Source organism: Panthera pardus, unplaced genomic scaffold, assembly GCF_024362965.1.
Source record: "Panthera pardus isolate Hobbes unplaced genomic scaffold, ASM2436296v1 HiC_scaffold_8, whole genome shotgun sequence".
NCBI classification, from domain to species: Eukaryota; Metazoa; Chordata; class Mammalia; order Carnivora; family Felidae; genus Panthera; species Panthera pardus.
The window spans coordinates 115,307,308-115,320,065 of NW_026527013.1; the positions used below are offsets into that span (position 1 = coordinate 115,307,308).

The following is a 12,758-nucleotide window of genomic DNA, read 5'->3' on the forward strand; positions in this document are numbered from 1 at the left end:
GTAAGCCCCTTTGCCTCCAGCTCACAGCCTTGGAATCATTAGTCTCCTGGGGAGGGTCGGGCGTTAAGACGCCCACAATCTCGTTTCATCTCCTGCAGTGAGTTAAGGCAGAGCGTCTGCCTCTCGTAAGCTCATTTTCCAATCCTGGAGAAGAAGCCGGCCGCTTCCTCTGGTTGCCACGCAACGGCGTCGTCCTGCCCCAGGAGTAGGTGCAGTTGGGCTACAAGCACGTGCCGCCTCTTCCGCGTTCCGGGACTACATCCCCCATAATACAGCGCGCCGCAATCGGCTGGTCTCAGAAGTGGGGGAAGGGCCAGGACGGGCCGGGAGGCGGAGCGGAAGCGGACTGCGAGGGACGAGAAGAGTAGAATCTCCACAAGCTGGGAACCACCTTGTCCCTGATTCTCAATCTCGGCCTTTCTCCATCCCGACCTCGAGGCTGCTTCGTGAGCACGGGACGCAGCTGACGCCTGCTAATCGACTTTCGCTGCGCCGCCCCGGCTCGGGAGCCTGTTGGCGGCCGGCGACACTGACAAGAAGCCCACTGGCAAGGTAATGGGGAAGGGGCGAGAGAGAAGGTGGGGGTGTGTGTGGAGACGTCTCCGTTCGCCCGGCGCGCGCCTTTACGGTATTCCCCTCAGGCCCGGCGGCCGCTCCTCCTTCGCCTTGTCCCGTCCTTACCCCCCCCCCCCGCCCCACCCGGGCCGCTGCCCCAGGTGTCCGCAGAGACCAGGCTCGGGATCGGCCGGTAGCCCGCGGCTGTGGAGGCTCTTTGTCCCTGTCCCTCCGGGTCTGACAGCTGTGGCCCCGTCGGCCCCGGGCGCAGAACCGAGCGGGGCTCAGGCTGCTTGATCTGAGCGGGGCGGGCTCGGTCCCGTGGCCACTGGCGCGGGGGAGCGATGGACCTGGTGCAGGGATGGAGCGTCCGCGGGGCAGACGCACTCACTTCTTTTTCTGCTTTTGACAGCTCAGCTGTGTTCTACTTTGAGGGAGAAAGTCAAATGCCCCTTTTTTACCCCCTCTTCAAACTCAGCAGCTGGGTGACTGGTAAGGATGAACTTAAACTGCCGTGTTGACTGTGACTTGAACTCGAAAGCGGTTCTAAGAGTGGCTCAGACAACCCGGATTTCCATCCTGATCGAGTCACTGCCTGGCTTTGTGACCTTGGTTAATTAAAGGTTCCTCGGCAGTCAAATGGAGATAACAAAAGACACCTTTAAGTTGTTGGAATAAAAAATAATAATGCTTACAACGCCATTAATTCATATGACGAAAAAGTCCTTTGAATATGATACTTGCATTAGTTACACTGAAGTGGCCTCTGGATTTATGAGTTTTGTGCGTTTCTTTGTTTAATCATTTGTACCCTAGATTGTGTGTTCTTCACTTTGTACTTTGTTCACCTTAAACCTGAGCAAGGTATTCTTTAAAATACGCTGTCTTCTTCATTTCCACTGTTTTAAGATGGCTGAGAATGTTCTTAGGAAATTGATGACTCTGCTTTTCTGTGGATCAGCTCTGGAGATACAAGGACTTATTCACCATCCCCTCCCCGCGCACCTCCCCCCCCCCCTCCCCCCAGCTGTGTCCTTTGGGAGACTCTTTAGAGGAGCTTAAGTGTTTGTTTCAGCAGGGTAAGCATCTAGGTGTTCTGCAGTTCTGACCTGGGGCTTCACCACCTTTACCCTATGTCAACTTTTTTCCACCTCTCTCTCTACACTTTCCCACTGGTTAGTAATTTTCCCCCTCAGGGAATTTTGTTTGCAAGTGGCAGTTTCCTTCGCAGAACATCTTGAATGAGTGCAGTAAAATTCATAAGGAGGGATTTGAAACGTTGCACATTAGTCCCTCTATAGATTTGGTTCTTGCCCTGTTCTCTCCTGCTACTTACTAACATTGGTGATGAGTTTTTCTTTAAGGAAATGTTTATGGTCCTTAGTTGATTTTTTTTTTTTTTTCATCGAAAATGTCTATTTTGGGGCATCTGGGTGGCACAGTGGGTTAAGAGGCCATCTCTGGATTTCAGCTCAGGTCATGATCCTGTAGTTTGTGAGTTCGAGTGCAGAGCCTGCGTGGGATTCTGTCTTTCCCTCTCGCTTTCTGCCCCTTCCCTGTTTGCTCACTCTGATTCAAAAATAAATGAATAAACATTAAAAAAAAAGAAAAGAGGGCGCCTGGGTGGCGCAGTCGGTTAAGCGTCCGACTTCAGCCAGGTCACCATCTCGCGGTCCGTGAGTTCGAGCCCCGCGTCAGGCTCTGGGCTGATGGCTCGGAGCCTGGAGCCTGTTTCCGATTCTGTGTCTCCCTCTCTCTCTGCCCCTCCCCCGTTCATGCTCTGTCTCTCTCTGTCCCAAAAATAAATAAAAAACGTTGAAAAAAAATTAAAAAAAAATTAATAAAAAAAAAAAGAAAAGAAAATGTTCTGTACTAGTTTGGGTTCAAACACTTTTGTGTGATATGTGAAGTAATATGCCTTGAGGAATGCTGTTTTTGAATGTACAGTTATAGCGAGAGAAAGCTAGTAGGGCCTGATAAATTTTCTGTGTCCTGTCTTTAGCGACTGATGCATTTTAAAAAATTCAAGAAGGAGAAATCTAATGAATGTACTTCATAAGGATAACAGAGAGCTAGAGAGTAAGTAAAGGGAAAACTTAAACTGTGGGACAGGACATATGTATATAAAGATTTCTGAGTCATTTAAAAATATGTGGCAAAAATACTCGTTTTGAAAAAAAAAAGTGTTTATGTTGGTGTTAGTGCAGTGTAGGACAGAGAGTAATGGACTAAGGAAATAGGAGACCTTATTTTTTGTCCTAGCTCTGTCACGATCTGTATAACCTTATATTCCTTTGTGTTCCTCATTTTCCTCATGCCTAACATAGTGAATTGTTCTGATTCCAGACTTTAAATGAAAAAGATTTTTAGATGTTCTTTTTAGCATGGAACAAATTAGTATAAGCTCTTTTAGTCATATATTTGTGTCTTAGGGTCCACTCCCTGCCTTCCCCCCACCTCCCTGCCCCAGCTTGAGGAATACACATGTAGGAACTAGAAAGCTGCCACAAATAAGAATCTCTATTGACGAGTTCATTCTTTCATGAACTGCCCATGTGTTGTTTACACTTTTGACATGCTTAGTTCTCTTCCACTCTGCTGTGTATCTTTTATTTTACTCATTGCCTGTTTACTTATTATGCCTATTTCTTTTTAACTCTAGTTTGTCAATTCTGATCCAACATCATTGTTTCTTTTTGTGAATTCTTTCCCTTTTTGCTTCTATTCCCAACATCCTGGTTTTCCTAGGGGTTCTTTTCCCCCCGAGGCCTCAAGCAGAGGTGCCCAGTGGTAGTCTAGTTAGCTGTGGAAGGGGATGTGGGCTCATGTGGCACAAAGCATGATTGGCTGAGGCTGTGGGCAGGTGACTGAAATATATGGCACTGCCTAATATATTTTAGATTAAACTTTTGCTGTGGCATAGTGATTGAGTAGTTTCCCTTTTGCCCTAACGTTTGCTCTTCTTAACCTTGAATTACTTTACCCATTTTCTTTTATCTTTGTACTCTTCAGAGCTATTGTCTTCTCTCTTTTCTCCCAAATATGCCATCTAAAAACAATCTGATACCTTGAGATATGTTTCTATATCTCACCTGGAATTTTAGTGTAGCTTCTCTCAAGGCAGTCCACATTTTATTTTATTTTATTTTATTTTATTATTTTTAAAAATAATTTTTTTTAAACTAATCTCTACACCCAATATGGGGCTCAAACTCAAGATCCCAAGATCAAAAGTTGCATGCTCCTCTGAACCAGCCAGGTGCCCCAAGGCAGTTCTCATTTTAAATTTTAGACCTAATTAGGAGTGGATGGCTGTGTCCTATGTTAATGTTTTTCCCTAGATATTAGCCTCTGGCAATATTATGTAGAAAAAATATTTTAAGAATGGGCCTTTCCCCCTAAAGTTATATTCTGAGGTCAAGTCTATGGAGGACTTATTTCTGAGTTTTTTTTGGAGGGAATTGTCTGAACCTCTGAGTTCTGGTAAACACACCATGTCTTTTTGTAAAGAATATGTGCTTCTCTAACTGTAAATTCCTTAGGAGACTAATAGGCACTGATTCTTGTGGCACTGTTGCAGGATTTTTTACCTAAATACCCGGGGTTCATTGTCTCACCACTTTGAAGAAAGAAGAGGTGGACACAAAATGAGCAGTGGGCAAAAGTTTATTAGAGTGTAAAATTAGAAAGTAAGAGTAGTAGGAAAGCTCTCTTACAGAGAGGGGGCATTTGAAGTGAATGCCCACCAACAATAGGCAAGGGTCCTTGTTTTATAAGGTTCTGTTCGCCGCCCCCCACCCTCTTCCCCCTTGATCCTCTCAAGCTCTACCCTTATTGGCTGAACAATTCTAGGTGCTGGGTTGTCCATTCCTGATTGCCTTGTTTCCATTGTATGAGGGGTGGTCTGTGGCCAAATCTTTCCTTGTGGGTCATAGGTTTTATGGTCTACTTATTTTCAGCCAGGTCTTTTGTCAAATTCTTGAGGGAAACCTGAGGGGGAGTAGGTGGTGTCTGTTACATTCTTAAGAGAGATGTTAAGCGGGTTGGGGGGGTGGCTTGCTCTGGTCAGACACTCCCAGCATTGTTCCAAAATATGTGTTTTTCCCCACCCAGGGACTTCAGGTCCTATTTTTTCTCTCTCTGCCTATTTTATCCTCTCTTTTCCTCTCATAGCACCTTTAGCTGAGTGAGAGCTTCTCTGCTTGCTAGTTGCTACTATTGCTGTTGATGGTTACTTGAGCTCTAGTCATAAAGAGTGCAAAAAGCAAGAGCACTGAGTAAATGCAAAAACCGTATTTGAAGGGCAGATTTTTTTTAGGTAGGATTACCATCCATTAGTGGTTTTTAATGTTGCTATTGCAGTGTTTATGTAAGAAATAGAAGCAAGTATTTAAGACAGGTAGTGTGAAATAAAGTGTTTTGAAAATTTTTGACTGCAACCCATAGCAAGAGATCTTTTTTATGTCAAGACTCCATAAATAAACTGTGTGTGTGTGCATGCGTGTGTCTGTGTATGAAAAAAATAGGTATATAACTGAAAGAAAACTGATGTAAAACAAAAATCTGCAGTGGATACAGTCTACTTTGATGGCTTCTATTTTATCTTTTTTTTTTTTTTTTTTTTTTTTTGAAGCGCCATTTGCAAACTGTTGAGTTTTGTTCCTTGCTTTTGAAAAACACGGGGGTCCTGGGTTGAGAGTTTGTCTAATTTCCCCCCATTTGTTTGCCATTGGGTAATCATCAGTCCTCTTTGTGCTTCACTTTCCCTTTCCTTAAAATGAGAGTGTTATAGTTTAAATACTCATTGATCCTCTGTCTTTACCATAGTAATAATTTGGACTAATATATTTGTCTTTAGGTCCCTGGCTAGGGGGAAACCACTAAAAAATTGCTTAAATATCTACTTGTTTGCATATTTGTTATTTGGTAAATGAAATAATAGAACTTTGAACAGATCTTTGGAGACTTACAGATCTCCAAATCTCCAAAGATCTTGTACATTGGAGTAGAGACATTAAGGCCTGTAATAAATGGGAAAACTAAGAAAAAAAAGTTTCCCTATGTTTTTCTTTTTCTACCTTTATGCCCTTTAACAAGGAATATTTTAGAGTTTGAAAATTTGTATTTAAAATGCTTAATAACAATTGTAACTTAATACACTGGTAGATTGCTACCTAGACTGTATTCCGTACCCCATCTTACCACATTGCCCCCTTCATATATTAGAAAATGCCAATGGGGGTATATTTTTTTGTGCAAAGATCGCCATATCAGATTATTACTATTACTGTATATTACCAAACAGTGGAACTGCCATTCTTATAAGAAAGGAGAACACTGAACTTTCTTTGCTTGTGGGTTTCCTTCTGTTCACTTTGGATGATTTCTCCAAACCAAACCATTCCATGCTGGGGACTAGGATCCCTCCCATTCTCATTTGTTTGTACTGAGGAGGCTAAGATTAAGGAATTTACTGCCTGCTCCCAAGATTCTGGTCAGAAGAGAATTCTAAAGGTTTTCGTTGGAAGGAAATTGGAACCAGACTCTACTTCCTCTTCTTTCTCAGATGAGACCTCCTTAATGGGGCTTTCTTGACCTGATACTTCACATAGACTCCTCATATATCCTCACATCACCCTGTTTATTGTCTCCATAGCAGTTTGTGACAAGCTGAATTTAACTTGTTTCTGTGTTTGTTTATTGTCTCACTCCAACTAAAACAATCTCCAGAAGAAAAAGAATCCCGTCTTGTTTCACCTTTCACATCTCCAGTTTCTGGCACATAGTAGGTACTTCAGTAAACGTTGTGAATAAATAAGGGAGCAAATGAATGAATAAACCAAGCAAGTTCTTTCATGCTTTATTTTATTAAAAAAAAATTTTTTTTTAAATTTTTTTTTCAACGTTTTTTATTTATTTTTGGGACAGAGACAGAGCATGAACGGGGGAGGGGCAGAGAGAGAGGGAGACACAGAATCGGAAACAGGCTCCAGGCTCCGAGGCATCAGCCCAGAGCCTGACGCGGGGCTCGAACTCACGGACCGCGAGATCGTGACCTGGCTGAAGTCGGACGCTCAACCGACTGCGCCACCCAGGCGCCCCTAAAAAAATTTTTTTTAATGTTTATTTATTTTTGAAGGAGAGACAGAGTGTGAGCGGGGGAGGGGCAGAGAGAGAGAGGGAGACACAGAATCCTAAGCAGACTCTAGGCTCTGAGCTGTCAGTGCAGAGCCCAGCCCGACAGGGGCTCAAATTCACCAGCCGAGCCGTGAGATCATGACCTGAGCCGAAGTCAGATGCCTAGCTGATGAGCTACCCAGGTACCCCAGTTCTTTCATGCTTTAAATGAAACTTCATATAGCAAAAGTTGTGTTTGAGCCTACACCTTTATGCAGCCTTCCTCTCCCCCAAATTCTTTTTTCTGGAAAAATGTTTTTTCCTATCAGTGCTTGGCTGGTCATTGTGAAGGTGTCTCCATCCAGAAGACCTTATATTTATCTGTGCTTTACTTCATATATTTTTCCATTGTTGTTTGCTTATGTAAAAAAACCCTAAGCTTTAAGTCTTCTTAAATCCTTTTTTTTTTTTTTTTAATGTTTATGTATTTATTTTGAGAGAGAGCACACATGGCATTAGTTGGGGGAGGGACAGGGACGAAAGAGACTAACTGTTGCGGGGCTCCATCTCACAAACCATGAGATCATGACCTGAGCCAGAATCAAGAGTCAGAGGTTTAACCAACTGAGCCACCCAGGTGCCCCTCCTAAATTCATCTTGTAGCAACTTTGTAATACTTTGAGTTATGGGAATGAGGTGTATTTGAAATTTTAATGTGCCTACTTGATAATTTAATGAGTAGTTATTTCAGATTTAAGTAAAATTTCAGAATTTTAGGATCATTGCCCTAAATGCCACGAGAACAGAGAACAGGCTTTCATTTAATGTTACAATTCATTCAGTATTTACAAACCTAGCCTTCCTAGTGGAGGTAAAGAAAGTAGTGTGGTATAGAGAAAACCTAAATAGTAAGTCAGGACCTGTGTTATAGACCAATACAGTTTCTGCCACTAATTGTCTCATTTTAGGTAAGATACTTCACATCCCTGGGTTTTATTTCATGTGAAATATCAGGGGATTAGGTTAGATTTCTTCTCAAGTCCTTCCAGCGCCCAAATGGATAATTGAAGATACTTCAATTTTATCTCAAAACTTCCATTTTTTCTGCCCCTTTACCCACCAAAAACACTGCAGGGAGGTCACATTGCTGCTTGGGAGAAGGTGGGGTTGGGCTCAGGGATGGGCTTAAAGTAAATTAGAGTAGTTCTACTGATTGTTCCTTGGGCTCTGGGAGTTGTGGCAGCAGTGGAGGACCTGTTACTCTTGTCCTTAGGAACCTGGGATTGATGAGACAAGGCTCATGACTGGATGAGAAGATGTGATGTGTAAAATCAGCTGATATAAAGTAATATGCTGTGAGAGTTAGAAGAAGATCAGCTTAGGGCCACCTGGGTTGCTCAGTCAGTTAAGTGACTGACTTTTGATCTCAGTTCAGGTCTTAGGGTTCTGAGTTCAAGCCTTGCATTGGGCTCCACACTGGCTGTGGAGCCTACTTAAAAAAAGAAAAAAGATCAGCATGGACTACAATAAAGTGATGAGGATTTGAAATCCTTCTGGCTAAGCATTTAAACAGATACTCTAGTCTCATTTTAGGCTATTTAGAAGATGAACTCTTGCCACCAACAGTATGCCATTATGCCATCTTTTAGGACTGGATAATTCTTCAGGGACTAGTATCAATGAAGTATTTCATGTTGTCCACAAATTCTGAGTGGAAACTTGTTCAAGCCTGCAGCCTCTCTGATAGCTGCTAACTTACTGAGTGAGAGGATATAAGGAAGCATGTTTCATAAATAAAAATACATATAAATGTAAGGTATTATTATTATTGTATGAGACAGTGAGAATAGTGGCTTGATTGGGGGAAATATTTTTTTGACTAATGGGAAATAAATTTGCCTTTGGGGACTGGATTATGGAGGGCCATGAGAGCTAATCAGAGGAGTTTTATTTGGGTTTAGTAAAACATCTCCTGTATTAACTCACATTACTCAGATTATCAAGAATTAGTGGCATTGCTACAGTAGTGCCTGACTCTAATAAATGTTAGTGTATATTGAGTAGTATGGGGTGCCATTTATCTTTATTAATATTAGGTAATTACTGTTGTCCCCATTACATAAATGAGGGCATCAGGGTCTAGGGAGATAAAATAACTTGCTCAAGGTTTTAAAGATAGAATATGTAGTTTCATATGGCGTACCTTGAGGCTGGAGGTGGGGCAGGAGTGGGAGTGTTACTTTTTGAAGAGGCGACATTTGAGCTAAATACTGAAAGATGAAAAGGAACAAGCTGGCTGGGAGAGCATTCCAAGCAGGTGAAGAGTAGTTGTATATAGACCCTGAGGTTAGAAAGAATTTGGTTAGTCTTGCCTAGTGTGACTGTAGCACAGTGGGCAAGGTGGAAGTGGTGTGCGATTAGTACACAAGAGATAAGGGCAGAAGTCAGATTTTGCAGGGCCTTGTGGCCTGATGTAAAGAGTTTTAATTTTATTCTAAGTGCAGTGGGAAATTGTTGAAGGGGTTTTAAATGGGAGTGATGTGATATGATTTTGTGTGTGTGTGTGTGCGTGTGTGTGGTAAAAAATATGTAACATGAAATGTGCCGTTTTTAGGTGTACAGTTCGGGGGCACCGAATGCATTCACATTGTTGTGCAACCATCACCATTATACATCTCCAGAACTTTTTCATCATCCCAAAGTAAAACTCTATACCTTAAACTTTATTTATTTAAAAAAGATTTTTTTAATGTTTATTTATTATTGAAAGATCAAGAAACAGAGCACGAGCATGGGAGGGGCAGAGAGAGGGAGAGACACAGAATCTGAAACAGGCTCCAACCTCTGAGCTGTCAGCACAGAGCCCGATGCGGGGCTCGAACTCACAAACCGCAAGATCATGATACCAGCTGAAGTCTGATGCTAACCGACTGAACCACCCAGGCGCCCCTATACCTTAAACTTTAAACCATAACTCTCCATTCTCCTATCCACCCTCCTCCTTTCCCTCAGCCTCTGTTAACTATCGTTCTACTTTCTGTCTCTATCTAACTGTTCTAAGTACCTATCATAAGTGAAATCATGCAATATTTGTCCTTTTGTGTCTGGTTTATTAACTTATTTTTTAATTTTTATTATTATTATTTTTTTAAAGTAGGCTCCATGCCCAACGCAGGGCTTGAACTCATGACCAAGAGTTGTATGCTCCACCCACTGAGCCAGCCAGGTGCCCCTTCCTATGATGTCTTGAAGGTTCATCCATGTTGAAGCTTGTATCAGAATTTTATTCCCATTTAAATCTGAGTACTATTCCATTGTATGTATATACCACATTTTGTTTATTTGTTCATTTGTTGAATACTTGCGTTATTTCCACCTTTAGGCTATTGTTGAATAATGCTACAGTGAACATAGGTGCACGGGTATCTATGAGTCCCTGCTTTCAAATCTTTTGTGATTATCCCCAGAAGTGGTATTGCTGGCTTATATGGTAATTTTGTGTTTAATTTTTTTGAGGAACTGACACACTGTTTCCCACAGTGGCTGCACCATTTTTCATTCCCACTAGCAGTGCACAAGGGTTCCAATTTCTCCACAGCTACTAACGTGTGTGTGTGTGTGTGTGTGTGTGTGTGTGTGTGTGTGTTTTAGTAATAGTTATAGGGAAAGAAAACTCTTTTTACCCTACCTTCTTAGGTTCAGTATCCAGGGCTCTGCAAATTAAACTGACAAAAGACAGATTAACAGGAAGAAAAGGTTTATTTCATATGCAAATGAGAGCATCACAGAAATGAAATGAAAACTCTAAAGAAGGGGTTAGGCCTGAGAGAGCTTATATATCATTTAGCCAAAGAACCATAAATTGTGGAGATCTGACAAGACAAAGGAAAAGGAGTTTTAGCTTCTAGAAGTAGTAAATTGTGAGAAGGTAAATATATGGGGGAAACTAACTGAAGACAAGGGTTGTTTAAGATGTGTTTGTACAGATTCATCTCAGCCTCAACTCCCTGTCTCCCTTGGTAAGAATGTTCTCACATTTCTGGTGGGAAATCCATGTCTTGCTTTTAGGAGGAAAGGGGGAGTGAAGGGCATGGAACCCTTCCTGCGTCTGCTGTTTCTTAGTCATCTTCACTTCAAAATAATCCTTAAACCAATGTGGCATATTTTGGGGTGGTATACTCTAATGCCTTTCATATAATCTTAATAATGGGTATGAAGTGGTATCTGATTGTGGTTTTAATTTGCATTTCCTTAGTGATTAGAGATTTGGGCATCTTTCCATGTGCTTATTGTTCATTTGCATATCTCCTTTGAGAACCATTCAAATTGTGACTATTCAAGTCATGACTTGTTTTTAAAAGAACATTTTGGCTGCTCTGAGGACAGTGGCCTGAAGTGGGGTTGGAGAGGAATCTGGGAACCCACTCGAGAAAGAGCTGCAGGAATCTAGTTGGAGAGGTGATATCTGGACCACACTCTGCTCCCTCTTCATATACAGTGCTCTACAGATACTTCATTTTAAGTATGTCTCTTCTCCTTCATTCTTCTGCTTTTGGGCCTTTTGTAATTTCTGCAGTGGGGCAAGAACTTTCCCCTGGGAATACTAAAAATATTGAGTCTATCTTAGGTCAAAATAATGATGAAGGTGATGATTATTTTTTTTTTTTTCCTTTAAAAACTATTTGGGCCAAATATGACATTTGACTTTTTAGTCATTGGTAGACAGTTAATATGGTGGCCTAGAATTTGGGATTCAAAGTTTTTAGAGTATATACTATTTTGGTTGAGAAAGGACTCTAATAAATACTGTGCTAGATGGTAGCCATAGGTTCTTAGTGACAATGTAGGCCTTTTAGGTCTAGTAATTATCTCCATCGTGACTTAGGTGGCCTTCCAGGAGCTGGATCCTTATGTGAAACCTAGAGAAACATAGGGGATGTTCAGAATGCAAGTTCCTTAGTCACTTGCAGCTTTGAACATTGCCCAGACAGGAGATCTTAAACCCTTCCCTTTTTTTCCTTTTTCTTTCCTGAAGATTGAGTCCAAGAATAATTTCTCTTTAGAACTACTAAAGTAAATTACCTTTAGTTGCGAAACAACTAAAGTCTTCTTGTCTGCTTTTTTCTTTCTATATGGCATCACAAAAAATATCTTTCAGGGAACAGAACAGTATATTCCTGTTGATCATAGGGACTAAAGTGGTACTGATAGAAGTTATTTTCTCTTCAGTCCACCTCTGCCTCGCCTAGTAAATATAGGACTTAGCTTGCCCTGGCAGGAGTGACTTGGGTTACAACAAAGATACCTGTTTTTTCTCCCCCTTACCCCTTCCTCTTTAGGATCATTATAGGTAGGTCCAAGTAAGCAGCCTCTGTTACACCTGATGAACCAACTTGTAACATTAAATTTAGTGGTCCTACAATGAGTGGTCCTAGAGCTACAATGAATGTAGCTCTCATTGCTGCTTCATGAAGAAACTTGAGATTTGGAGAGTGGTTCCCAGACTTTGATGTACATTGGAATAATTTAGGGCTCTTTAAAAAACAAAAATGGATGTGTGGTTCCCACCTCCTAGACATTCTAATTTAATTGGTATGGGGTGTGACCTGGCATGGGGATATTTTTAAAACTCTCCAGGTGCTTTTAATGTATAGCATATGGAGGAGAGACCAAAGGCATAATTGTATCCTTTTGGGAATCTTAGTCACCTCTGCTGGGCTTGCTTGGAATTACTTATGGAAATGAACCCTTAGAATAGCTTTCAGGCCTTCTTGGCTAGTTTCAGAGAATCCTCTTGTGCCTTTGAACTACTCAGCCATTTGTCAGTTTGTCAGGTATAAGCTGGCTCCCAGCCATCTTTTTTACTTGGAGAAGGCTCCAGGGTGTCTTTTTTCCCTAGTAGCTCCCACACTCCTTGGTGTCCTTCTTTAGTTCCCTAGTGTCGAGTGGGATTAACCGTTCCTAACTTCTCCCCTCTTTGCGGTTCTCAAAAACAAACACTTTTTATGTTAAATGTTTAACTTCTTATCGAGATAGAGAAATGTGTAACAGGGGCGCTTCAGTGGCCGAGTCAGTTATGCATGTTA

General features: G+C 41.7%; 1 protein-coding gene across 2 annotated transcripts in view; it reads left to right on the forward strand.

Annotated features, from left to right (window-relative positions):
• The first annotated feature begins 305 nt into the window (after nucleotides 1–305).
• Nucleotides 306–12,758, forward strand: part of CCDC126 (coiled-coil domain containing 126) — a 41,270-nt gene continuing 28,817 nt past the window's right edge. Inside the window, exons 1-2 of one of the 2 annotated variants that reach the window (XM_019443605.2) lie at nucleotides 306–552; nucleotides 968–1,047. The gene's annotated coding sequence lies outside the window, so the exon portion shown is untranslated. The remainder of the gene's footprint in view (nucleotides 553–967; nucleotides 1,048–12,758) is intronic. The other variant, XM_019443604.2, reaches the window with a different exon arrangement.